The 25,042-nt window shown below is 44.0% G+C and overlaps 1 pseudogene; it reads left to right on the forward strand.

Moving 5' to 3' along the window:
- The first annotated feature begins 1,627 nt into the window (after nt 1-1,627).
- The window catches only part of LOC136513334 (nucleoside hydrolase 3-like), a 32,551-nt pseudogene continuing 9,136 nt past the window's right edge, over nt 1,628-25,042 (forward strand).

Raw genomic sequence — 25,042 nt, forward strand, 5'->3', positions numbered from 1 at the left:
GCATGGATCCTTACGGAAGCTCATGACAACCACTACGGTCCAGAAGGAAACTCGCATCATCCACAGTAATGGACGTGTGGTCACTGTGCTGCTCCCTGTATGGCCGTTGATCAGCACCCTGGTCTGCTGCGCCGCCCGTCGGGGCGGGATGGGGCGTGACAACTCGCTGACAATGCCAGGACATGGCATCATCAGCGGACAGACACCCAGCGCGGCCCGGTCAGCGGACATGCGCTCAGTGTGGAGCTATCCTTGTCACCACCTACCATGTCAGCGGGGCCCGTATAGAGGAAAAGGAAGACTCAGCGTCCTTGAAGGACTTTCTTTGTCTCTGGTTTTCCTCTTTTCTCCCATCTGTAATCCCTGCTCTCTCTTGGCCTATAAAAGAGAAAGCAGGGCACCCAACTAAGGGGATCGATTCACCGCATCACAGCAGAACCACTAGCGTCGAATCTCGAACACACAACTGAGCAGTGACTTAGCTCTTGGCACCCATTCGATTTTTCCATCAGAGACTTGGGACATGTCCTTCTCTCGCCCATTTGTAACCCTTACTATGAACTTTTCAGTGCTAATAACACGAGCAGTAGCCACGAACTGGACGTAGGGACATTCTACCCGAACCAGTATAAACCTTGTGTCTTTTTAGCATACCATCCGGACCAGACGCGCAATAACACAAATTCACTCGTTAGTGTTTACTCGAAACACCGAGAGAGGGAGTGCCATCTGTACCTTTTGTTTATTATGTACTCCCTCCATCCATAAGTCTTTATTGTATTAGCCTTCGGCGCAATGACCAAGAAGCAGCAAACAACGCCGATTTGTATCTAAGGCAAGGAGCAGCCAAGGAGTCGCAGCCAAGGAGCAATAAATGTAAACAAAGAGCAGCCAATGAACACCAAATGCGCAGCACGTATGAGAAGTCAAACCCGTGGTCCTAATCTAATATGATGGAGACTCTTGGATTTTTTTTGCTTAGACGATGGAGACTTATGAACGGAGGGAGTATTGGTTTGCACCGGTACTTTACTTGGTGTTTTAATATGCTCGCTCATGTATGCGGATTCTATCTTGTCTGGATCCATCCAACTGACTATTAACCATGTTAGCTATATGAGAAATCAGTTAAGAGCCTGTTTGGATACTAAGGGTTGATTGCTAGCTAACAAAAAATTTGTCTTAGTCCATTCAAATAGAGGTGGCTAATAGGTGGGCTAATTTATTAACCCAGCTTCCAACTAGTACCTTGTTAGCCAACTAATTGGCTAACCTCAGCAAATTTGAGGTAATAAATTTTTAGCCCAGCTAATAGTTAGCCCTAATAACTCATCGAAACATGCTCTAATAGCTAATTGTTAATTAGGTGGTAGGTAATTAAAATATATTAGCTAGTTTATTAGCTGAGGATTCAAATACAATCTCAGTTATTTTTTAACAGCTAATAACTATTAACTGTACACTGTACAGGAAGCAAACCGGCTCTTAGTATATCCGTACCGGCAAAAGATTGATGGTCCATGATTTTGTAGCACAGTAGTCAGTAGCAGTGACTCACGAGACTGAAAGGAGCAAAGCAGGGGCCCGATAGATAACGTGGCCCGGCCCCCGTCGTGTGTACTATTGTCGCCCCGCAGCCCCGCTCCTGCCCTAGGCTGTCCTCCTCCGTCCTCCCCTTCCCCGGCCCCCTCTCTATGTGCGCTCGATCAACCGCTCATACGCTACAGCCAGCCTCTCTCGTCGCTCGTCGGCGTACGGACGACGACACTACCGCCCCGGTAGCTAGTCATCATGCTTAGTGTGCTAACTGCTAACAGCTAGCTTGCTTGCTATGGAGAGGTGGAGGATGAAGAAAGTGTTGTTGCTTCCGTCGAGGACGACGACGTCCGTGGCGTTTCTGGCGGTGGCCTTGGTGACCACGACTGTCTTTGCCATCTCCGGTGGCGCGGCGGCAGAGGCGGCGGCGCCGCATCGGATTCTGGTGGATACGGACATGGACACCGACGACTTGCTCGCGCTGCTCTACATCCTCAAGCAGAACCGCTCCGAGTTCGACCTCAAGGTACGTACGTCCCTCTAGCGCCTGGGCTTCTCGTCCGTCGTCGTCCGTCCTTGTAGCTTTAATTTGCATCCGGAGCAGCGAGGACGACGACGATGCAATTTTCTCCAAGGGAGCAAGAAAATGATAAGCACGCTTTGATTCTTATTTAATGAGTCAACAACCATGTGTTTTATGCAGTTTCAATACATTAATTTTTTTTTGCACCATAGAATTAAGATCCAATAGCATCTATCCTCCTTCTACCTTTAGTCTTCTTCTACCTCAACCTTCTTCTATCTCCAAACAATCACAAATCACAAGATCATAAATTCATATATCACAAGAAACCATTTTTTTTCTACGCAAGAACAAAAGGACAAATTGGCTATCATTAGGGAGGGGAGAAAAACTTGCGTTGGCTAGCTGCTGATGACCGGCACCTCTCACTGGACGGGACGGCCGGCTCGCCACGGTCCTTCCGTGGCCACCGTCGATGACATCTATTAATCTACAGCTTTTGCTGCGACTCCGGTGTCACCATTGATCCGGTGCGCACCCGCTGATCGATGACGCCGCGAAAACAATCGCACGGCGTGCGTACGTGCCGTCGGATCACGAGATCGGACAGCAGCAGCAGGACAGCCCGGTGGAAAAAAACGAGAGAGAGAGGGAGGAGAGAAAAAAAAATCCATGTTTGTTTTTTTTCTAAAATATACGTGTGTTGTATAGCATTTCTATATTTAATAGTACATAATGCATGCGTTAGACTGTCTCCAACGAACCACATCTAAACTCAAAATGAGTAGCAAGAGATTCAAAATCAGGCTTCAACAGAGTACCTATACGGAAAACATATTTTGGGTTGCCTGATAGGCACAACCTAAATATGGTTATCCTCTTTCCTAAAAACTCATTTGTAGAAAAGATTTTATTTTTAGTCTTTGTTGGAAAAGATGCCGAATAGATATTGAAACATTTTACCTATAGCGCTATCAAAGGACGAATGAGTCTTATATTTTAGGTAAGATAGCCTTAAGCGACTAGACTGTGCGTGCTAGCTTAGACCCGGCTTGTGGCGAGTGGCAATTGATTGGATTCCATCTCTATCGTGATCAACCTGTGCACGTCGGAACAAATAAGCCGCGTTTGTCGTTGCCTATAGACTAGTATAGTAGACGATCGACTAGACGACGTAGAGGGACCACGACCGCAGGATGATATGATTGGACGCTGGCGAGTGGTGAGATCACATCATCCGATCGATCATCGGCAGAGATGAGTGTTTCAGGTCTATCATTGTGAATTTGTGACCTTTTTTTGCTAGAGATTTTTTATGTTTGCGTGTACCACTGTCCATCGATCTCTCAATGAACCGTTCCGTCCTTAGTTAACACTACAAAAACTTTTGGCACAGTGCACTTCCGTTCCTAGTTCCCGACAGTGTTTTTCTCTTATAACAATTCAGTCAGAACAGTATTTTCAGACAGTTTCAGTCAAGATTCAGTAAGCCGAACGGGACCAGAGAGTCGATCAGAGAGTCAACGAGAGATATCCATTTCCCAAATGGGAGCGACGATAGATCACGATCTGGCCTGGGTTATACACACAATGCCTTCTCCTTCCCCTTTTTTAAGTGAAAAATCAAACCGTACCCTTTCTATAGTACGATCATCAAGAGAGGGGGAATCTTCTAAATGAATAATTAAATCTGTGTGTATGGGTATGAAATAAAACAAATCATGATTTTATTTGTTTGACGCATGGCACTGTGTCATTATTCAAAAGCAAATATAATTTAATACTCGATAGATGCAGATAAGACACTGATGGAGCATCGACCCTTTGAGCTTTTGACCAAATAAATGCTCTGCAATCTGTATATCTCGATTTAGAATACTCCATTTGTCCCTAAATAAATCAATTCTTAGAATCGGTATCAGTCAAATTTTTTTAAGTTTAACTAACTTTATAGAAAAAAAGTAACAACATCTATGTCATAAAATGAGCATCTTATAGAAATATATTTTATGGTAAATCTAATGATACTAATTTGATATCATGAATTTTAATGCTTTTTTTCTAGAAATTCGGTCAAAATTTAAAATTTTGGACTTAAGACAACTTTCGAAATTGATTCTTTCATAGGCATAGGCGAGTATTTGGCGAATGGTGTCGTTTGTCTATCATACTACTCCCTCCGGACCGATTTCTAAGGCGTTCCAGCGTTTTTTCAGAAAGGCCAGCATGCAAGGCGGCGCAGCCGTTCCGAGGACCAAATTGTTGCATGCGGCGCTTCGTGCTATTCGCATTTACTAGTTTTTCTTCTACCATTCGGCATGCATGCATGCATTACAAGAAACAGCCAATGGTGAATCACATCATGGGGGCGTGAGAGCTGCAATTAATCACAATTGTTGCTGCAGTTATTAGGTGTTTGGTTTCTCCTGCTAAATTTTAGTCGTTGTCCTATCGAATGTTTAGACATATGCATGAAGTATTAAATATAGACTAATTACTAAACTAATTGCATAGCTTGTGACTAATTTGCGAGACGAATCCTTTAAGCCTAATTAGTCCATGATTTGACAATGTAGTGCTCCAGTAACCATATGCTAATGACAGGTTAATTATGTTTAATAAATTCGTCTCGTGGAGTACGGATTCTGTAATTTGTTTTTTTTATTAGTATCCAAACACCCCATGCAACACCCTCATGTGATACCTTCTAAATTTTAGTAACCGGATCAAACACCCCCTTAATTACGTGCACAACCTCCTACTACTCATCTTGGTATCTGGAATTTTCCCTATTGCGCCTATGAAATGGGTCCAGAGGGAGTATTATCTACATGTATACTATATATAGGTGTGTTTCCACCAGCTTCAGTGAAGGCACGCTTAGGGCGTCCGCAATGGTGTTAACTACGTAGCTAGCTGATGTGGAGGTGAGAGAAAAGAGAAATGACTATTTTATACCTTCTTGTTCTAGTGGACCCACATGCTCCTCTCATATGTTCTTGGGCTACGTGAAATAGATAGGCTATTTGCTCGTCGCTAGTGACAACTCTCTCTCCTACTTTTTCCTTGACACGTCACATCTAGCTAGCCAAATAGCTAGCCATTGCGGACGCCCTTAGTGATAATTGGCGAGCTCAGACCCGAACCCACAAGAGCCAATAATATTGGCGACGTCACTCGCGTATGGTTGAGCCCCGTCTTTAATTATTACTTAGAGATGCGTGCTATTGTCCCGTCTCTGATTACTGTCTTCTTTGCACGTTTATGGCATAGTGATAGGACATGCCATGAGTAGTGTTTTCACATCATCACATGAGTGGCCTCCTACCCATAGTCACGATCACGATATATAGTCATCAGTGTCAAACCAAAATGTTGGTCTTAGTAGAGACTAGAAACTAAGCACGGCGTTGCCGCGTAGCTGCCAGTGTTAGGCTACCCCCGATGTCAACGTAGAGTAGAAAAGACTACATTCACATTAATGTATCTATTTACTTATCTAGTGGCGCAAAATATAAAAGATGCATTGTTAATTACAAGACTAATAAATTTTTAACACATATCTTTTATTTTTGAAAAAGAGGAAGTGGGAACACCATTTATATATCACTCTTAGAGAAAAGGACTGCCGTTGACGAAGGTTTATATACAACAAAATGCATTTTTCCTTTGTTACATCACCTTCTCATTAATATATCAATCATAATGATATTCAAAAAATAGAGGCATTTCAAAGGAGGTAAAGAGATGGAGTATTCCTCCTTCCTGTAGATAATTAGAATCGCATTAAATCTTGGTAGGATGAATCCTTAAAATTACTACATGAAAAAAAAGTATGATCGACGTATAAAATGTGGTTGTACGTAGATATATTGTATCTTTTTCTGAACTCCATAGTGAGTTTGTGCTCTTTGAGAAATATAAAAAAGCAGGAAAGGCTGCAGATACTTTACAACCTATATGATACATGGACACTTGACGGTACTCCTCTAGAGATGCTGGTATGGATTGGACAAAAATTCAATTTTAGTATGAGATCAGATGTCAATCTTTAGAAATCACGGTCACCACTTAACGCTTGTTACTATCTCTTTGGCATTGGTAGTGAGCTGAAGGTGAGTTGCTTGCCGATGCTCTACATCATTAGCCACCCCTTTGCTGACTCCACCGCTGGCCCCTGGATGGAGTCATGGCATGGAGCACAAAAACGATTTCTCATAATCAAACCACTCATCAACAGTTCCCTGCTACAAGCAAGTAGGGCATGGAAAATCCATCAAACAGAAGAAATATCATATGCCTAAATTAGGATATGGGGATGAAATCCACGTGCAAAAAAACTTAAACATAATCAGCACATTGAAATCCATAAAACAACAATTAATCTCCAACACATTTTATTCACGTCCTGTTCCATATGTAGAATGGAAATCAATTAGCCAACGACCATGGCACAAAAGAAAGAACCTCTCTAGAACGCATGCAAGAAAGATTGGAGCAAGGAGCTTTAGTTTTTTTTTTGTTTTTTAGGTGTGTGCCCCCCTACTGGTATTCAGAGAAAAATGGAAATGGTTTCTTTCCCCACTCCTAAGGATTGCACGCAATTTGAGGTGGCGTTGTTCCATGGAGGCAGACACCCTGAGCATGATCTAGATAAGTACCAGAGAAAGAATAGAAATTGCAGTAAACAAATCTAATAGTCAGTTGATGTGGTTGTTACGACCCACAGCTGATTATGTTGCCTGTTAGCAACGAAAGGTTAAGGAAGAGTATTTTTTTTATCTAGTCTAGTCACAAAAAGCATGGTTGAAATGCACTGCCAAGCAGTAAACCATACAATATTTGACACAATTAAAACAGTCGCTACCATGACTCCATATCATATCATGGGTTTACATTTATTCAGCATATTTGGATGGTTTCACAAAACAACAACTAATACAACTATAAGAGATTTTTTATGTTACGACAGTTTGGATATTATGGTGCCTAATTGAGAGATTAATCAGGCAGCAGTAGAATAGCACAACGTTCTGAAGCACAGAAGAATGGTTCACTTACTCTTTATCAGCCGCAAGCTTGACTTGGCTCACCAGGGCCAACATGCACCACTTTACTAGCATTCAGCTGCAACCAGAGCAACATTGTCGAGCAGAGAATTGATTCTACATCGTTTCTCTAGTTCTACGCACACAAATACAATGTGGAAGTCCAAAGTGAACAAAAATCAAATCTTTATTTGAACACTTCCGAATGCTACTTTCCCAGAAACATTGTCAAACAGTGAATTAATGTACACTTCAAAATCATATGCTAATATGTTTCTCCACAATACCTACATCATCCAAAAGGCATAAAGAAAAGAAGTGTAGACTGCGACCATCCATTAAATTAAAAGCGTGAAAGGAAATAGAATCACAGATAGCTACTCGCTCAGGGACATTTCAGGTAAAAAAATTGATTATGCACTTGAAACAATAGCATCTCATTTTTACTGAAAACAAGGATCAGTGGGGTGGGGCTTCACCTTGAGCGCTTGTTCAATCTCCTGGTTGTTTGCGTTGGCTCAGAGCAGATGGTCCCTGATGGCGCTCCTCGGCATTGGGGTCGTGGAAGGAGAAGGACACGAGGAAGTGGTCTGCCACGCCAGTTGCTGACGCCATCGCCGGTGGCTCGTGCCGTCCAGGGAGCACTGTCGCGATAGTTAGCTGGCTAGCCACCTATTCAAGCAAATGGAGGAGACGGAGGCAAGTATGGAATTTGAACTCACGGCATTGCGAACGGCCATTTCATCAAACACCCTGAGGACGTACCTCCGCCGGCTGTAGTAGACGTATGAGTTGGCGAGATTCTTGGTGACAAAGGCGTGGAGCGCAGCACCTACACGGACTCAGGCTGGGTGTCGTCCTGCGCTTCGCTTCCATCGTCGTTGCCTCAAGTTGTGCGATTGGTTGCATGCCGGGGTTGATGACCGATGGCGGCAGGCGAACTACGGAGCGCGACGACAGTGGCCGGGACATGAGTGCAATGCTTGAGGAGCCAGTCCTTAGTGAGGAATTATAGCCTCGATCCGATCCCACCAGATCCGTAGCCGCCAGGCCTTCCTCCCACCTGATCGTGCTCCCTACCATGAAAGATGCCTCGACGGGTGCGGAGGCGGCGCTCGGCTGGAAACTGCTCTCCGAGCTGGGAGGGGACGGGGCCGGTGCGGCGCCCCTCGTAGCGAGCGTGGCAGTGGCGCGACCTCGGTGGGGGCCGTGGTGACGGTCGGCAGCGCGGCCTGGGCGGCGGCTGGGACGGGGGCGGTGCTCGGCGGGGGTGGCAGTGGTGGCCGTGGCGGAGGCGCGGCCGGGCCCAGGCCTGCGGGAAGAGGACGTCGGGGCCTCCCGCCGAGGTGGCGCTCGGCGGCGCGGCCTGGGCGGCCTGGGACGGGAACGACGCTCGACAAGGACGGGACCGGTGGCGGCGGCGGAGGCAGGAGCCAAAGGAAGCCAGCGTCGGCCCGGGTTCACGACGATTCGTGGGTGATCAGGTTTGTGGGTTGATGGGCGAGAGGCCCGATCAGACCCGCATCGGACGGTCAGTATTCCGTGACGGGTCGATCAAATGGCTAGTGGGTTAACGGGTGACGTGGCAGTATCGGGTGCCCGCTTTTGGTGCCTGAATCGTATTAAGAGATAGCAATAGCGATGGGAACTTTTTTTAGTAATGAAAAATTAACTTTGATTTCCCTCTAAAATTAGGAAATTAAGAAAACTATCTGAAATTAGAAATCAAAGCAAATAGGAAAAGGACATGCATCAGATATAGTAGTTAACGTTTCTGAGAGCAAGATATAGATATAATATAGATATAACTAGCTAGCTGCAGGTTAATTTGGTAGTTCGAAACGGCACTAAGGTCCTGTTTGATCAGATCCTCAGTTTTTAAGAATCTGACTTCATTTTTTACTCTATGGGTCATAAGAAATTAGCAAAAACTGAGTATAACAGCTTCCTGATTTTTAAAAATCTAGCAAAAACTGACCTATTTAGATCCCACCTAATTCTTAAAAACTGGTAAAAACTAGAGGGCTCCAAAACAGGACCTAATTCCAACGACAAACAGGGTCTAATTGCAACGACAGGAAGTTTTCGAGAGCAAGGAGATTGCAAATTAAATTGCACACCCAACCTTTGCAAAATCGCAAGAGATGGTTTCGTGTCGCGAGACGCGAGGAGACCATACAAGCGAATAAGTGATCCAATGGTTGACCACACGACTAACACGTGTGTGTGTCTATATATATATATATATATATATATATATATATATATATATATATATATATATATATATATATATATATATATATCGTGTAACAGTGGTATTAGAGTCTGGTTATTAAATTTTGAATTAAAGGGATTTAATTATATTGCCAAGTTTAAACAAGTCGTCAGTCAAATACTTTACTTATAATGGACAATTTAGACAGTCAGATTCAATATTATGAGAAAAAGTTAAGTAAGATTCATGATGAGTATAAAACCTCTATGACATGATGAGTATAAAACCTCTATGACATGCAAATGGTCTGCCATAAGAGAAAAGGAACTTTACTTTAGACGAGAGTTATGTAGACTTGATAATATCAAGAAAGATAAAGAACTAAAGAATAAATATTTTACAACACCTGCTGTGATAAAGAAACAGGAAGATGAGTTAAAAACTAAAGACAAAGAGACTCATAAAGTTAAAGAAGTTGTGCAGACAAATAATATTAAATACATTACAAGTGAAGAAGAGCAATGGGAGATTAATAATAAGTTTTTATTAGAAAGTTATGAAAAAGAAGAAAATAATGCTCAGAGTTACCAAGATTTTATAGACTCTTTAGATGAGGAAGAGTTACTCAATCTTGATAATGCTATGAAAGGGTTAGATATTATATCTGAAGATATTAATAGTTCAAAAGAAACAAAAATAGAATTAATGAATCAAGAAGACCGTGAACATGATTGGATAAAAGGAAGAGGTGATTATAATATAAAATGTGCTTTTTGTATATTCTACCCTAGTCAAGAAAATAGACTTACATGTATTAAGTATTTAAAGCAAGCATGTGCTTCATGTCTAAGAATTACTAACCAAAAATGGAGACAAGAAGTAAAACTAGAATCAGATGATAAATTATTAGTAAGTAGAGTCAGAAATTTAGAAAGTAGAGTAAATAGCTTATAAGCAGAATTAGAAGAGCTAAAGAGTAAAATAGAGCTCAATGAAGCTAATAAGATAGAAGATAATCATAGATGTCTTACTGAGTTAAAGAATCAAGCAATGATAAATAGAAATAATGATAAAGCGATACAATTAAAAGAAGCCATAATAAACTTTGGTAGCAAATATATTGTAAGATTACTATTTAAAGAAATTATAGGAATAAGAATACCTGTAAAAGTAAAATTGACGCCTAATATCTCTTATAAAATATTAGCGCTAGTAGACACCAGTTGTACAAAAAATATTATACATGATAAATATTTTGTAAAGTGTCCAGAGATAGTTCATACAATAGATCAAGATAAAGCAGAAATATCTACTGATATGTCTGGGATAAAAAGGTTCATAATCAACTAGCTTATGATGTTAAAGTACAAATAAATAACACAAAATATATAATGAATGAAATTACAATAAAAGATCTATATATGATACATGATGATATGATATTAGGATTAAGATTTCTACTGTTCTCTTTACAAACAACTATCATACATAAGCAAGGAATAACATTTATTCCTTACTAAGACAATATTACATATATAACAGAAGTACGAAAGACTATAAATTCTACTTCAGAAAAGACCAATTTAGAACTCCAAAGATCTGATGAAAATGTCCTTAATAATTATATAGATGAAGAGTTAGGTGAAAATATAGAAGAGTTTCATATAGCAAACTCATGCATAGAATGTATCAGTTTGCAATCATTAGCACTAAATTGGTATAGAGATATAAAATCTAAAAAGGACATAGATAAAATTGTAACAAGATCGGAAGATATTCAGATAATCGGAGAAATACCAATGAAGCATTGGGACAAGAATGGTATATTATGTAAAATTAACATAATAAATCCTGACCATATAATTAAGACAAGTCCTATAGAAACAACACCTAAAGATATAGAAGAATTTAAGATGCATATTGAAGAATTACTAAAATTAGGAGCTATAAGAGAAAATCAAAGTCCTCATAGATCAGCTTCATTTATAGTTAGAAATCATGCTGAAATAGGCAGAGGAAAGTCAAGAATGGTTATTAATTATAAAAGACTAAATGATAATACCATACATGATGCTTATAATATCCCAAATAAGCAAGAATAGAATACAAGGTAGTAAATATTTCTCAAAATTTGATTTAAAAGCTGGGTTTTGGCAAGTAAAAATGGCAGAAGAATCAATAGAATGGACTGCTTTCACATGTCCTCAAGGTCATTTTGAATGGCTAATAATGCCCTTAGGATTAAAAAATGTCCCTGCTTTATTTCAAAGAAAAATGCAAAATATTTTTAATGAAAATCAAGAATTCATATTAGTTTTTGATGACTTATTAGTTTTCTCAAAATTCTATAAAGAGCATATAGCTCATCTGGAAACCTTCTTTAGAAAGGTAGAACAGCATGGGTTAATATTGTCTAAAAGGAAAATGGACATATGTAAGGAAAAGATAAATTTTTTAGGTCGTGAAATAGGAGAGGAAAAAATCTATTTACAAGATCATATTGCAAAAAAAATCTTAGAATTTCCAGATGTCATGAATGATAAGAAAACCCTGCAGCAATTCTTAGGAATAGTCAATTATGCTAGAAATTATATTAAAAATTTAGCTAAGTTAGCTGGTCCATTGTATGCAAAATTAAGAAAAAATAGACAAAAATATTTTAATTCTAAAGATATAAAGTTAGTAAGAACTATTAAAGAACATGTCAAAGATTTAAAATCCCTAGAGTTACCTTTAGATGATAATTATTTCATTATAGAGACAGACACATCTAAGTTAGGATGGGGTGCAATATTAAAGCAAAAACCACACAAGTACTCTCCAAAGTTAGAAGAACAAATATATAGATATGCTTTAGAAAAATACAAGCTAAAAGCAATAAACAATACGGATAGGAAAATTTTAGCTGTTATAAATGCAATAAATGCTTTTAGATTATGTCTAGGATTTAAAGAGTTCACAGTTAGGACAGACTGTGAAGCTATATGCAGATATTATAATAAAGTCAATAGTAAGAAAAGTTCAACTAGGCGATGGGTCTTATTTGAAGATATTATTACTGGAAATGGTTATAAAGTAATATTTGAGCATATAAAAGACAAAGATAATACACTGCCTGATATATTTTCACGATCTTCTATTTTGCAGAAATGAAGAGAGGAACAAGCCCTATTGGGGGTGAATGTTTCAGCTTTGGAACTGATAATAAGCTAAGAATTTTCCCACCAAATACTTATAAATTCAAGCCTCGAGACCATATTGTTCTAGATGACATACAAGAATGCATTCTAGACAATTTCTGGTTCTAATATAATAATAAAAGAGAAGATAAAGGTTACATGCTAGCAATATTAAATAGTTTGGCTGAATATTTTCATATAATTAATGAAAAAATACAACCAAAAGAACCATCTAGCAATATAGAGAAAAAACACATATATGTTATATATAGGGGAAAAACACCAGGAATTTATATATCATTTGAAGAAGTTATAACCCAGCAGATAGAAAAAGAAAAAGATGGAGGAGTGTCTTGGAAAAAATATTTAGATATTGATCAAGCTCTTTCATATGCAAGAACAATTCTAGGAGTAAACTATTACTTAGAGCCAGCAGCTAAAGACTATATCCAAAAATATAGGAAGACCAATGAAATAAAACCAATATGGGCAGGACCAAATATAAGAGAAGAAGGATCGTCTAGACCGCATACATATAAAGAGGCGGTAAAAAAGATATAGACCCATTGAATGAAGAATATGTTAATACTAAGATGAAAGAAAAATTGGAGTCAATAACTCTTCAATGGAAGAAAGACATAAAGGAAGAAATCTTACAAGAAGTAAGAGGTGAAATAGATGAAAAATTTGAAAATATAATGAAAGACTATGAAGCAAATATTAAGAAGGACTATGAGTCAAAAATGAATATACAGATATCAGACTATGATGAAAATGATGATGAGATATTGGATATCCGTGGTCATGGACAAAGACTAGAATATTAGATTTCAATATGATGAAAATAAAAATACATATGTTCCATAATAAAGCCAAGTTATGGCAAAGAATGTCAGTTACGAAAAGAATATCGTAAATTGTTGTCCTGGTATGAAATATGGCAACATGAAGAAATGGACAACGAAGAAAATATTGAAGAGTCAATATAGACTCAGTTCAATATCAATATATCTATACAAGAAATATATTCCCTATGTTGATAAGGTGTTCTCAACAATTTGTTCGGGGGAAGAGATATATGCCATGGAGATAGATAATACTATATGCCTATCCTTGATTTGATGTTTGTAACATCAATCATTTGGGCATGGAAGACCATACCAAAGAATATCCAGAAGGATACGACCGTGCGCGATGGAGGACAGTGCAAAAGGAATATACAGTCACTCTACTATAGCCATAACAATTATTCTCCGTCCAGCTGTCCAGGCAACAGTACGAATAGATAATTGAAGACTTCACCTCGAAGGCTCCTTCAGACGATAAGGCTCGCTCCTTCAGATGATAAGCATGAAGGACGCTCCCTTCGTGCTATAAAGCGGGACGTCGGGCGCATTCATTGATCATCGAAGCCTCAGCGGAGTAACCATCGAAGAGCCACCGAATCCTCAGACACCCACTCCACCAACTCTCCACTCACACATACATCATGAACATATGATCTCAGAAGCACTCTGAGAATCAATCCACCATTAGTAGTAATCACCCACTACCGTTGTATCACTCCACCTTTGTAAATTAGAGAATAAAGGAGGTCCCCGTGATCATCCTGCGCTTGTAAGGTAATCCCTAAGGTTTATGCTAAATGCTTGGGGTTTCTTGAAATGGAAAGCCATATGTAAGCTTGCTCTGTGAAAATGAATTAAGCTTTCCTATTTGAATCCCTGCCTTCCTTCAAGCTCGTTCATATGGGGCGACGTCTTTATGCTAGAGACCCTAGAGGAGAAACCTCTGCGTGTGTTGTTCTCATGTTAGCCATGGTAGCGGTGTTTGTAGAGAACCCTGTGTGCGCAGAGAAGTATTCCCCTTGGGTGGAACTGCCTGGAGAGACGATAGAGCCTGAGTCATGTGTGCGCGTGGCTGGGGATAGCGAGGGAGTAGACCGGGCTAGCTTGGTTCTGAAGCGAGCTAGTGATGCATACGGTGAGTACCGAGTAGGACTGTCACAAGCATAGTCGCACGATCGGCTGAACTGTTGGTCTCGCCAGCCTGCAAAAGATCCTTAGAAATAATCATCCGCATAAGCATATTCACTAAGCACTAGCTTAACTAATCGCGAAAGCGACATATCAATATTTATATTCGCTAATCACTCGCTCACTCATCCAGCGTCAATAAAATATTCGCGCTCGAAAGCGACGCCACGTCATACTTGCAGAGGCCTCGTGCCTTGAATAGTAAAGTGGTTGAGCTGCCCTCGTGCACTGTTTATATCCCGAATTTGAATAGTAGCCGTGAATTTGAATGGTGCACGCGAATTTGAATAGTGTTGCGAATAATAACTCGAGATCTTAGAATTTGAATTTCGAATCCGTTCGAGTTCTCAGTGAATGTAGTAACCGTGTAACTATATATATATATATATATATATATATATATATATATATATATATATATTGATAGTTTGTCTGTTTCATCAGTCCCCATTAACAACTACTCCTGCAACTACCCCTGCTAGGTGACCTAGCTTGCAAGTGATAGTTTGTCTGTTTCATCAGTCCCCATTAACAACTACTCCTGCAACTACCCCTGCTAGGTGACCTAGCTTGCATCATGTCCTAGCTTGTATATCGACTTCAGCCTGTTTTTAATAATGCCAAATACACATCAATGACTTAGCTAATCCTGCAACTACGCTAGGTGACCTAGATTGCATGTCCTTTGTAGAATGTAAACATTTTTTTTATGAAAAATATTCAAAATTTGTAAGAATAGGGAAATTTCTTCTTTGCATTTTTTCACAACCAAATTACATTCATATTAAGAACATCTTATAGAGTGGAGCACAAATAGAACTCCCCCAATAATTTATAGAATGAGTAGGGTAGAAAAAACATGCTAATGCACGTTCAAGAAAAAAAATAAAACCACACTTGAGAGTAGAGTGCAAGGGAAAAGTCCGGTATTTCGAGCGGAGAGGCTCCATAAATGGCACTTCCTCTGTTTGTCTTTATTTATACAAAGCATATTTCATTTCTAAAGATTTTCATGGACCATTACTCTCTATTAATCACGTTGGGATCCTAGATCACAAATCACATGCATGTTGGATATGATCACAGTATATTTTTCCTAAAATTTCCTATTTTCTAAGATAAAAAATATATAAATATATTTTTCTTCAATTACTTTCTGGTCTAGGAGGTAATTGGTCATCATGGCCATACACATTTACCTAAATGGATGGTCCACAGTTATTTTGGCAAACCTCTAATTAGTTATTATAACTCAAAGCTTTGTCTTAAGAAGCAAACTATGTAGGGAAAAAAACTGACGACTACCACGAATCCACGATAGTTGAGGCCTCACATAGTCACATGGACTTTTTTTTCCATTGAAACCTGAAACTAAACAGTGGCTTTAGTTTGGGCTTCCCGAACCGGCCCAGGCACCTACTTTGGTCTCCGATGGCCTGCTCGTTGATGATCCGGCAAGGTGGGGGGCGTGGCGCCGCCGATACCCAGCGGCCAGCGGCCAGTGGCCGCGCTTCCGGGCCGCCGTGGGGGACGAGACCTAGCTAGGGCAAAGCTAGTCCTCGAACGGAGGTAGAACTGTAGAAGACGTCTGCGTTTCCTCCGCCATATGTAGTGGCGCGGCCTCGGTGGTAGGCGAATAGGGGTAGCGATGATGCCGTCCCCTCTGCGTTTCCTCCGCGGAAACCATGAGCGGCCGCGGATGGACGACCGCCGAGGTGGGACGCGGCAGTGGCCGGTGGGTGAAGAGGCAGAATGGTAAGAAACCAAGGTCACTTCTAGCCTTCACCGAGCTCCACAGGACAGATTAGAAAATGTCAGCTGAAATATCAAGTTTAGTGCTTGTGCTTTTGAGTCTCAGAGTCAATCAGAATGGGATCCAGCCATACTAGGACAATGCATCCACTGCACTGATGGATTCTGCATATTTCTGATGAGATGGCGATAGAGCTCCAATGATTATCCCTTTGTAGTTCGGCCTAAGAACAACAATACAGGTGCATTGTGTTCCTGGAAGAGCAGTTAATCGCGAGCTCAGGGTACTGATGCCATTAGAACCTTCAAGTTTGGGAAGAGAATGGCTATTGATTCGAGGCAATGCAAGCGTGTTGCATCTCAATTGCAGTAGTCAGGAATGTCGCTTTCCTGTTTTATGTGCCGTGTTGATATCAGACCTGGCTGTAGTCTGGATGGGTTTGCTAAGGGTAAGGGGTGCCAATGTGAGTTGAGTGTTTTTGTTTTGTTTCACTTGTTTGCTCTGCTACCCTCGTTAAAGGTTGTGCTGCTATTATCGGACCCTAGACACTGTTTTATATCGCTATCTCTGCTTCAGTCTTGTTCCAAGATAAACTTTAGAGCTGGGGCAACTTTGTGTGTAGTCCAATTGTTCTAAAATGCATTATACATAAAACATACCCATATTTTTCCTTGCTAACATAATCAGGCAGTTACCATCGATGCAAATGTGTGGAGTGATGCTGGACATGCTGTGAATCATATGTATGATCTGCTCTATATGATGGGTCGTGATGACATCCCAGTTGGTGTCGGTGGTGATGGTGGAATATCAGACTCAGGCACCATATATCCAAATGTCGGTGGTTATTTACCACTGATTGATCAGGTACCAACTTTTTACATTAATTTCCACTGTAACAATGCAGTGTAGAGAGGGCTAGTTAACTTTGATATCTAGAGAATTAATCAGTTCTCCTGTGGCTGTGATTCTCTAGTTTAATTACTAGGAGTAGATACTAGATACTAATATTTATGTTAATATTTAGGGCATGACAACGGTTGGAGGCTGCCGGTACAGGCAAGCTATTCCACTAGAAGGTGGTGGACGGTTGGATGTGGACACAAACTATGGAATCAGAAAGGGCTTCCTTCCACAGGTAGTGTATCACTTTTGTTATCTTCTTTGTTGATTCCTTGTATGTTGACCTTTCCATGATCCTTTAATATACTTAACTAAAAGCACATTGTAATAAAAACTAAAAAGATCGAAGGGTGTCCACTAGAACCTACCAATGCGTCTAAATGTCTCGAAATTAGTTATATTTCAGCTGGAGTCTGATTCGTTTTAAATTTGAAGATAAGCTGAGCAGTGGGAATTTATCTACAGTGCATCTAAATGTCAAGAGCAGCTGAACAATTATATTTGCAGTCTGCACTAACTAGGCATGAGGTGGAATGAAAACCATTTTTAGGCATATTACTTGCAATATTTAGTGATAACTTGCTTTGTGGAAGACATGCACTCTACTTAGATTAATAGTTTTTACTAACAGGGTCACAGAAGATATATGCCACTTCAGCAACCTACAGCACAACAAGTATTGATAGACACAATTTCTGCTGGCCCTACAACAGTCTTTCTCATAGGATCACACACAAACTTCGCCATTTTTCTCATGACATATCCACACCTGAAGAGAAATGTGGAGCACATATACATTATGGGTGGTGGAGTGAGATCAAAGAACCCTACAGGTTGCTGTCCAAAAAATTCTACAGGTTGTACGCCACAGCAGTGTGGTGACCATGGTAACATGTTTACTAGTTACTCTACCAACCCAAATGCAGAATTCAACATATTCGGAGATCCTTTCGCCGCATACCAGGTATAAACCTTAGATTTGGAAGATATGACCTGTTTTACCCTTTTTATTGATGCTTGAAAGTGGATTTTCTTTTTTCATTTGAATATATGCATTTCTTAGCTTTGCCCCCTTTTCTTTGAATCCACTATGGCATTTGTAGCACGTTCTCTTTGGAGCAAAGGCAAAATCATGCCTCGTTTATCTTTTTCTTTGTCTACTCTAATTCTCTCAATGTTTGTGTGGATTATTGTCACTTGTTAGTTTGTTACTTGTCTTATGCTTTAGTGCGCTGTAAACTCTCACATACCATGTATGCTTCAGCTTGCATGCTTAATTACAAACAATGCATGAATCTGTATTTTTTTTTCGCGATCGGGCCATTCACCCGTTTTTGCATGAATCTGTATTTAGCTCATCATTATTCCATATCAATTAATGGATCAGCTAATCAGCTAGTGAAAATTGCTTCTACGCCATTGGGATAACCGCTTATTCTGCCACATGATAACTTGTTCTCCCCTCTATACCATCAGCCCATTACTTTGCAAAAATTGCATCCCTTCCATGTTATTGCCATCACTTCACTGTTAGTTTAGCTATTAAGTAATGCATACAGGTCATTTTTACCTCCCTCATCATTTCCCAGAAATCAGAACAAAAAAATAAGATGGGCCTCACTATGATGCCACAATGTCATTCTTCTTGCTCTCACACCTACACTTGGACCTATTAGAGAAATGTATCATTAGGACCCTATCAGTAATATAGCCTTCTTATATTTCCCCAGGAAGTATGATGAGTGGCAAAATGAATAAATGATCTTTGCTTGCTTTCATTGACCATTAAATTAACAAAATGATTGTATGGAGGATATGTATTTTGTGAAATGATGGCCAATAAGGGAGCATGACTTATTTTGTGGTAGATTGTGGACTGAGGAGTTTATCAGTGGCATGAAAGGATTTTTTTTTCAAAGAAGCTAACATATGAACCTCATCAGGTGTTTCACTCTGGCATACCAATTACTCTTGTTCCTCTTGATGCGACAAATACAATTCCAATCAACAAAGAATTCTTCGATGAATTTGAGCGTCGTCAAAGTACTTATGAGGCGCAATACTGCTTCAAGTCTTTAAAGATGGCTCGTGACACATGGTTCAATGACGAATTCTATACAGTAGGTTCTTGTAATTTGTTCCATCTCATTTGGTACATATTTCTTTTTCACTGTTACTTGTTTTTCTTTATTCATGCTTCTTGTATTTCCTTGTTCAGAGCTATTTTATGTGGGATTCTTTTACCTCTGGTGTTGCCATTTCCAGCATGCGCAATGATAAGAATGGTAAATATGGAAACGATTTTGCTCAGCTTGAATATATGAACATTACAGTAGTAACTTCAAACAAACCATATGGTGTGCATGATGGCTCAAACCCATTATTCGACGGTCGTACTACTCCCAAGTTTGGTCTTCAAAAGGTTGGAGTTCATAGTGGTCATGTTCAAACTGGGATTACAGATAGCTTCTGTCGTGTCAAGGGCAGTAATAAAGGAAGATGTGAGGTACTATATGGCCACCAAATAGTTATTATGTGTCAGTAGTTAGCCTAGTGTTGATGTTTTCCATTTACCTACTATAGCTATTTACTATTCACTGTCATGTAAGGTTTCAGGTTCCTTGGCAACCACGTTGATCATGGTGCCTTGGCAACCAAGTAGGAATCATAGCATCTGCTTTATGCAGTTAGAATATGCTAAGGAGTAGGTACACCACTTGCTTATATATGCAGTGGTTAGCATCTTCTTGTATCTAAGTCATTTTTGCAATACAATCCAAGCGGCCTGTTGGCCAAGCTGCCCTCTGGTAGCCAACAATTGGTATCTAGAGCCGGTTGAGAGATAGGGAAAAGTATGGCCACCTCCGCAGAGAGAGCAGCAGCAGCCGCCGCCGCCGCCGAGCAGCGGGCGCAGCGTCTGGCCGCGGCAGAGGTCGCAGCCGCGCAGGCGCAGCAGGCCGCGGAGGCCGCAGCAGCAGCAGCTCGGAACGCGGCCGCCACGGCCGCGGCTCTGCGTCGAGAGTTGGTGGAGGAGGATCCACACGATCGTCGTCCGTTTCTGCGGAGGAGTCCGGAGCGCGAGCGCAGGCAGACGCGGTCGCCCGATCGGGATCAGGATTGCCGCCGCGGACGGGCCAGGGGCCGCTCGCCGGTGATCCAGACCGTGTACAAGGACTCTGGCGCAAGTTCCACCTGGCCAATGCTCACCAAGACAAACTATCATGAGTGGGCCTCGATCATGAAGCTGAAGCTCCAGGCGCGACAACTCTGGGATGCGATTGAGTACCAAGACCTGCCATACCATGAGGACAGGCGCACGGTGGAGGCGATCATCGCCGCCGTGCCACAGGAGATGCAGATGCCGCTGTCCGAGAAGGGATCGGCCAAGGAGGCCTGGGACTCCATCGCCGCCGCACGGATCGGAGTCGATCCGGTGCGCCGCGCCACGCTCCAGCGACTCCGCAGCGACTGGGAGAAGCTCGCCTTCCGTCCGGGTGAGCAGATCGAGGACTTCACCCTTCGCTTGATGGCCCTGAAGCAGCAGCTTCTTCTCCACGGCGACAACGACATCGATGAAGAGCGCGCGGTGGAGAGGCTCCTGCGCGCCGTGCCGCCGAAGTACGCTCAGCTCCGGATCGCCATCGAGACGCTTCTGGACTTCCAGGACCTCACCATCGAGGAGGTGTCTGGGCGCTTGAAGACGGTGGACGACATGGAGGCATTGGACGCGGAACCGGCCACCATCGGTGGACTGCTGCTGACGAGGGAGCAGTGGCGTGCCAAGGAGAAGGAGGAGGCTGCCGCTTCTGCGACGGGCAAGGAACCGCGACGTCGTCCACGCGGCGGCAAGAAGCAGCGCGGGAAGGGAAATCGCGGCGGAGGAGACAGAGGCGGTGGCGACGATCGCGGGGTGAACGACGACACCTGCCTCAACTGTGGTGATCGCGGCCACTGGGCGCGCGACTGCCACCAGCCGCGCCGTGGTGGTGGTGACCGCGGCGGCGGCGGTGGCAACCACCGCGGAGGAGGCAACCGCGTTGGAGGTGATTGAGGTGGACGGCGCGGTGGAGGGCGTGGCGGTGCTGCGCACGTCGCAGAAGCAGAGGACGATGATGGTGCTCTGTTTTTCGCTCACGGCTTCCTCGAGCTCGACGAGAAGAACGAAGCCGTCTGCTCCAAGGCCACGGTCTCCCTTGACATCAACGAGCCGCGCGCGCGTGTCTTCCTCAACACCAGCGCCAACGAGGAGGCGCTCGACGGATGGTACCTCGACGCGGGGCCACGCATCACATGACCGGCCGCCGGGAGCTCTTCGCCGAGCTCGACACCACGGCGCGCGGCACGGTGCGTTTCGGCGACTCGTCTCGAGTGGAAATCAAGGGGACCGGCTCCATCGTCTTTCAGGCCAAGAACGGAGAGCAGCGCGTCCTCCATGGCGTCTTCTACATCCCAGCGCTCCGGAACTCGATTATGAGTTTGGGGCAGCTCGACGAAGGAGGCTCCAGGGTGGAAATTAATCATGGAGTGCTCCGCATCTAGGGACCGGCGTGGCCGTCTTCTCGCCAAGGTACATCGCGGGCCCAGTCGGCTGTACATCCTGCACTTGGAGGCCGCGCAGCCGGTATGTCTTGCCGCCAGGAAGGAGGACGAGTCATGGAGATGGCATGAGCGCTACGGGCATCTCAGCTTCGAGGCGCTGCACCAGCTCGGCAAGAAGGAGATGGTGAGGGGGATGCCGGTGATCAAGCATGCGGAGCAAGTCTGTGACACCTGCGTCACCACCAAGCTCCGCCGCAAGCCGTTTCCGCAGCAGGCGCAGTACCGCGCGCAGGCGCCCCTGGACCTCGTCCACGGTGATTTGTGCGGGCCGGTGACACCGGCGACACCAGGAGGGCGCCGCTACTTCTTGCTTATGGTGGACGACGCCACCCGCTTCATGTGGGCGGTGCTTCTGCCGACCAAGGATACTGCTGCGGATGCCGTGAAGCGGGTGAAGGCCGAAGCAGAGAAGGAGACCGGCCGTGAGCTCAAGGTACTGCGGACTGACAATGGAGGTGAGTTCACCGTCGGCGAGCTGGCGCAGTACTTCGCCGCCGAAGGAGTCAAGCGGCACTACTCTGCACCACACTCACCGCAGCAAAACGGTGTTGTGGAGCGGCGCAATCAGACGGTCGTGGCGACCGCGCGCGCACTCCTGAAGCAGAGGTCCATGCCGGCAAAATTCTGGGGGGAGGCGGTGATGACGGCGGTGCATCTGCTCAACCGCGCGCCGACAAGAAGCTTGCAAGGCAAGACCCCCTATGAAGCCTGGCACGGACGAGCGCCGGCGGTGAGCTACCTGCGTACATTCGGCTGCGTCGCCTACACAAGGGAGCTCGGGCAGCTGCGCAAGCTCGACGACCGCGGCAAGGCTGGGGTCTTCATCGGCTACGCCGAGGGCGCCAAGGCCTACCGGGTCCTCGATCCGGCGACGGGACGCGTTAAGGTGAGCCGCGACGTGGTGTTTGATGAAGGGCGCGGCTGGGATTGGTCCAATTCGGCCGCCGGGACGTCTGCTTCCGCCTCCAGCGACTTCGACATCGAGTTCTGGGGAGTCGACACAGACGGAGCTTCGCCGCGCGCGCCGTCACCAGCTCCAGGGGAGCACGATCCACAAGCCTCCTCTGCTTCACCAGCAGCAGAGACCGAGCAGGCGGACTCAGTTGAGTTCGCGTCACCGCTCGAGGACGACGACGATCGCCTTGATGCTTCCTACGACGGCGAGCAGCTGCGGTACCGAACCATGCCCAACATCATCGGGGACGCACCCACACCGCTGTCGGCTTCACGTCTCTTCGCCGAGCTTCACCTCACGCACGCCGGCGAGCCGGCCAACTTCGCGGAGGCTGAAGGCGATCCTGCCTGGCAGGCCGCCATGGAGCAGGAGATCAAGGCAGTTGAGCAGAACTGCACTTGGGAGCTTGTGGAGCTTCCTCCCGGTCATCGGCCCATCACTCTGAAGTGGGTCTACAAGCTCAAGAAGGACGAGCGGGGCGCGGTGACCAAGTACAAGGCGCGCTTGGTGGCGCGGGGCTTCGTCCAGCAGGAAGGGATCGACTTCGACGACGAGTTTGCTCCCTGTGGCGCGCATGGAATCCGTCCGAGTCCTCCTCGCGCTGGCGGCCCAAGAAGGATGGCGCGTCCACCATATGGACGTCAAATCTGCCTTCCTTAACGGCGACCTCAAGGAGGAGGTGTACGTAAAGCAGCCGCCTGGCTTCACCATCGCCGGGAAGGAGAAGATGGTGTACCGTCTGCGCAAGGCCTTGTATGGCCTACAGGCAGGCTCCGCGAGCTTGGAATGCCAAGCTGGACGCCACCCTCAAGGAGATGGGTTTCCAGCAAAGCGACCATGAAGCCGCAATGTACAGGCGAGGAACAGGGGAGGAGCTGCTGCTGATTGGCGTCTATGTTGACGACTTGATCATCACCGGTGCCAGCGCTCAAGCCATAGAAGGTTTCAAGGCTCAGATGAAGAAGGTCTTCGACATGAGCGACCTCGGCCTCCTGTCCTTCTACCTGGGGGTCGAAGTACACCAAGATTCAGCTGGGATCACTCTGAGGCAAACCCATTATGCCAAGAGGATCCTTGAGCTGGGAAGTATGGATGCCTGCAACCCCGCCCATACACCAATGGAGGAGCGGCTAAGGTTGAGCAGGCAGAGTGCAGCTGCAGAGGTTGATCCTACCCAATACAGAAGATTGGTGGGCAGCTTGCGCTACTTGGTCCACACAAGACCTGACTTAGCCTTCTCAGTAGGCTTTGTCAGTCGATTCATGGAGAGGCCGACTGCAGAACACCAAGCAGCCATCAAGCGCATCTTGAGATATGTGGCTGGTACTCTGGAGCTTGGTCTGCACTACACTAAGGCTCCAGGGAGAGCAAGATTTGTTGGGTACTGCGACAGTGACTTGGCTGGAGACATTGACACCAGCAAGAGCACTAGTGGCACCTTGTTCTTCCTGGGAAGCAATCTTGTGTGCTGGCAGTCAGTGAAGCAGAAGGTGGTGGCTCTATCTAGTTGTGAAGCTGAGTACATTGCCACTACCACAGCTGCAAAACAAGCAATTTGGCTATCTAGGCTGTTGGCAGACCTCCTTGGAAGGAATGTGGAAGTGGTTGAACTGAAAATTGATAGCAGGTCTGCACTTGCTCTAGCCAAGAATCCAGTCTTTCATGAGCGCAGTAAGCACATCAGGATCAAGTATCACTTCATCAGAAACTGCTTGGAAGATGGAAGTATCAGGGCTGATCACATATCCACCACTGATCAGCTGGCTGACATTCTAACCAAGTCTCTTGGAAGATCAAAATTTGAAGAGATGAGGGGAAGAATTGGGCTCAAGCAGATCACTTCCAAGGACCACAAGGCTAAAGGGGAGAATTGTCAGTAGTTAGCCTAGTGTTGATGTTTTCCATTTACCTACTATAGCTATTTACTATTCACTGTCATGTAAGGTTTCAGGTTCCTTGGCAACCAAGTTGATCATGGTGCCTTGGCAACCAAGTAGGAATCATAGCATCTGCTTTATGCAGTTAGAATATGCTAAGGAGTAGGTACACCACTTGCTTATATATGCAGTGGTTAGCATCTTCTTGTATCTAAGTCATTTTTGCAATACAATCCAAGCGGCCTGTTGGCCAAGCTGCCCTCTGGCAGCCAACATTATGGACAGCTGCATAGTTCTTTTCCTGATGAAAAATTATTGCTGATATCCGTTAACTTCATAGAAATTCTGTCAACTTCCCTCAGTACATACATCTGTTATTTTGTTATGATGTCGCCAGACAGGCAGAGATAACATG

This window comes from Miscanthus floridulus, chromosome 16 (genome assembly GCF_019320115.1).
Source record: "Miscanthus floridulus cultivar M001 chromosome 16, ASM1932011v1, whole genome shotgun sequence".
NCBI classification, from domain to species: Eukaryota; Viridiplantae; Streptophyta; class Magnoliopsida; order Poales; family Poaceae; genus Miscanthus; species Miscanthus floridulus.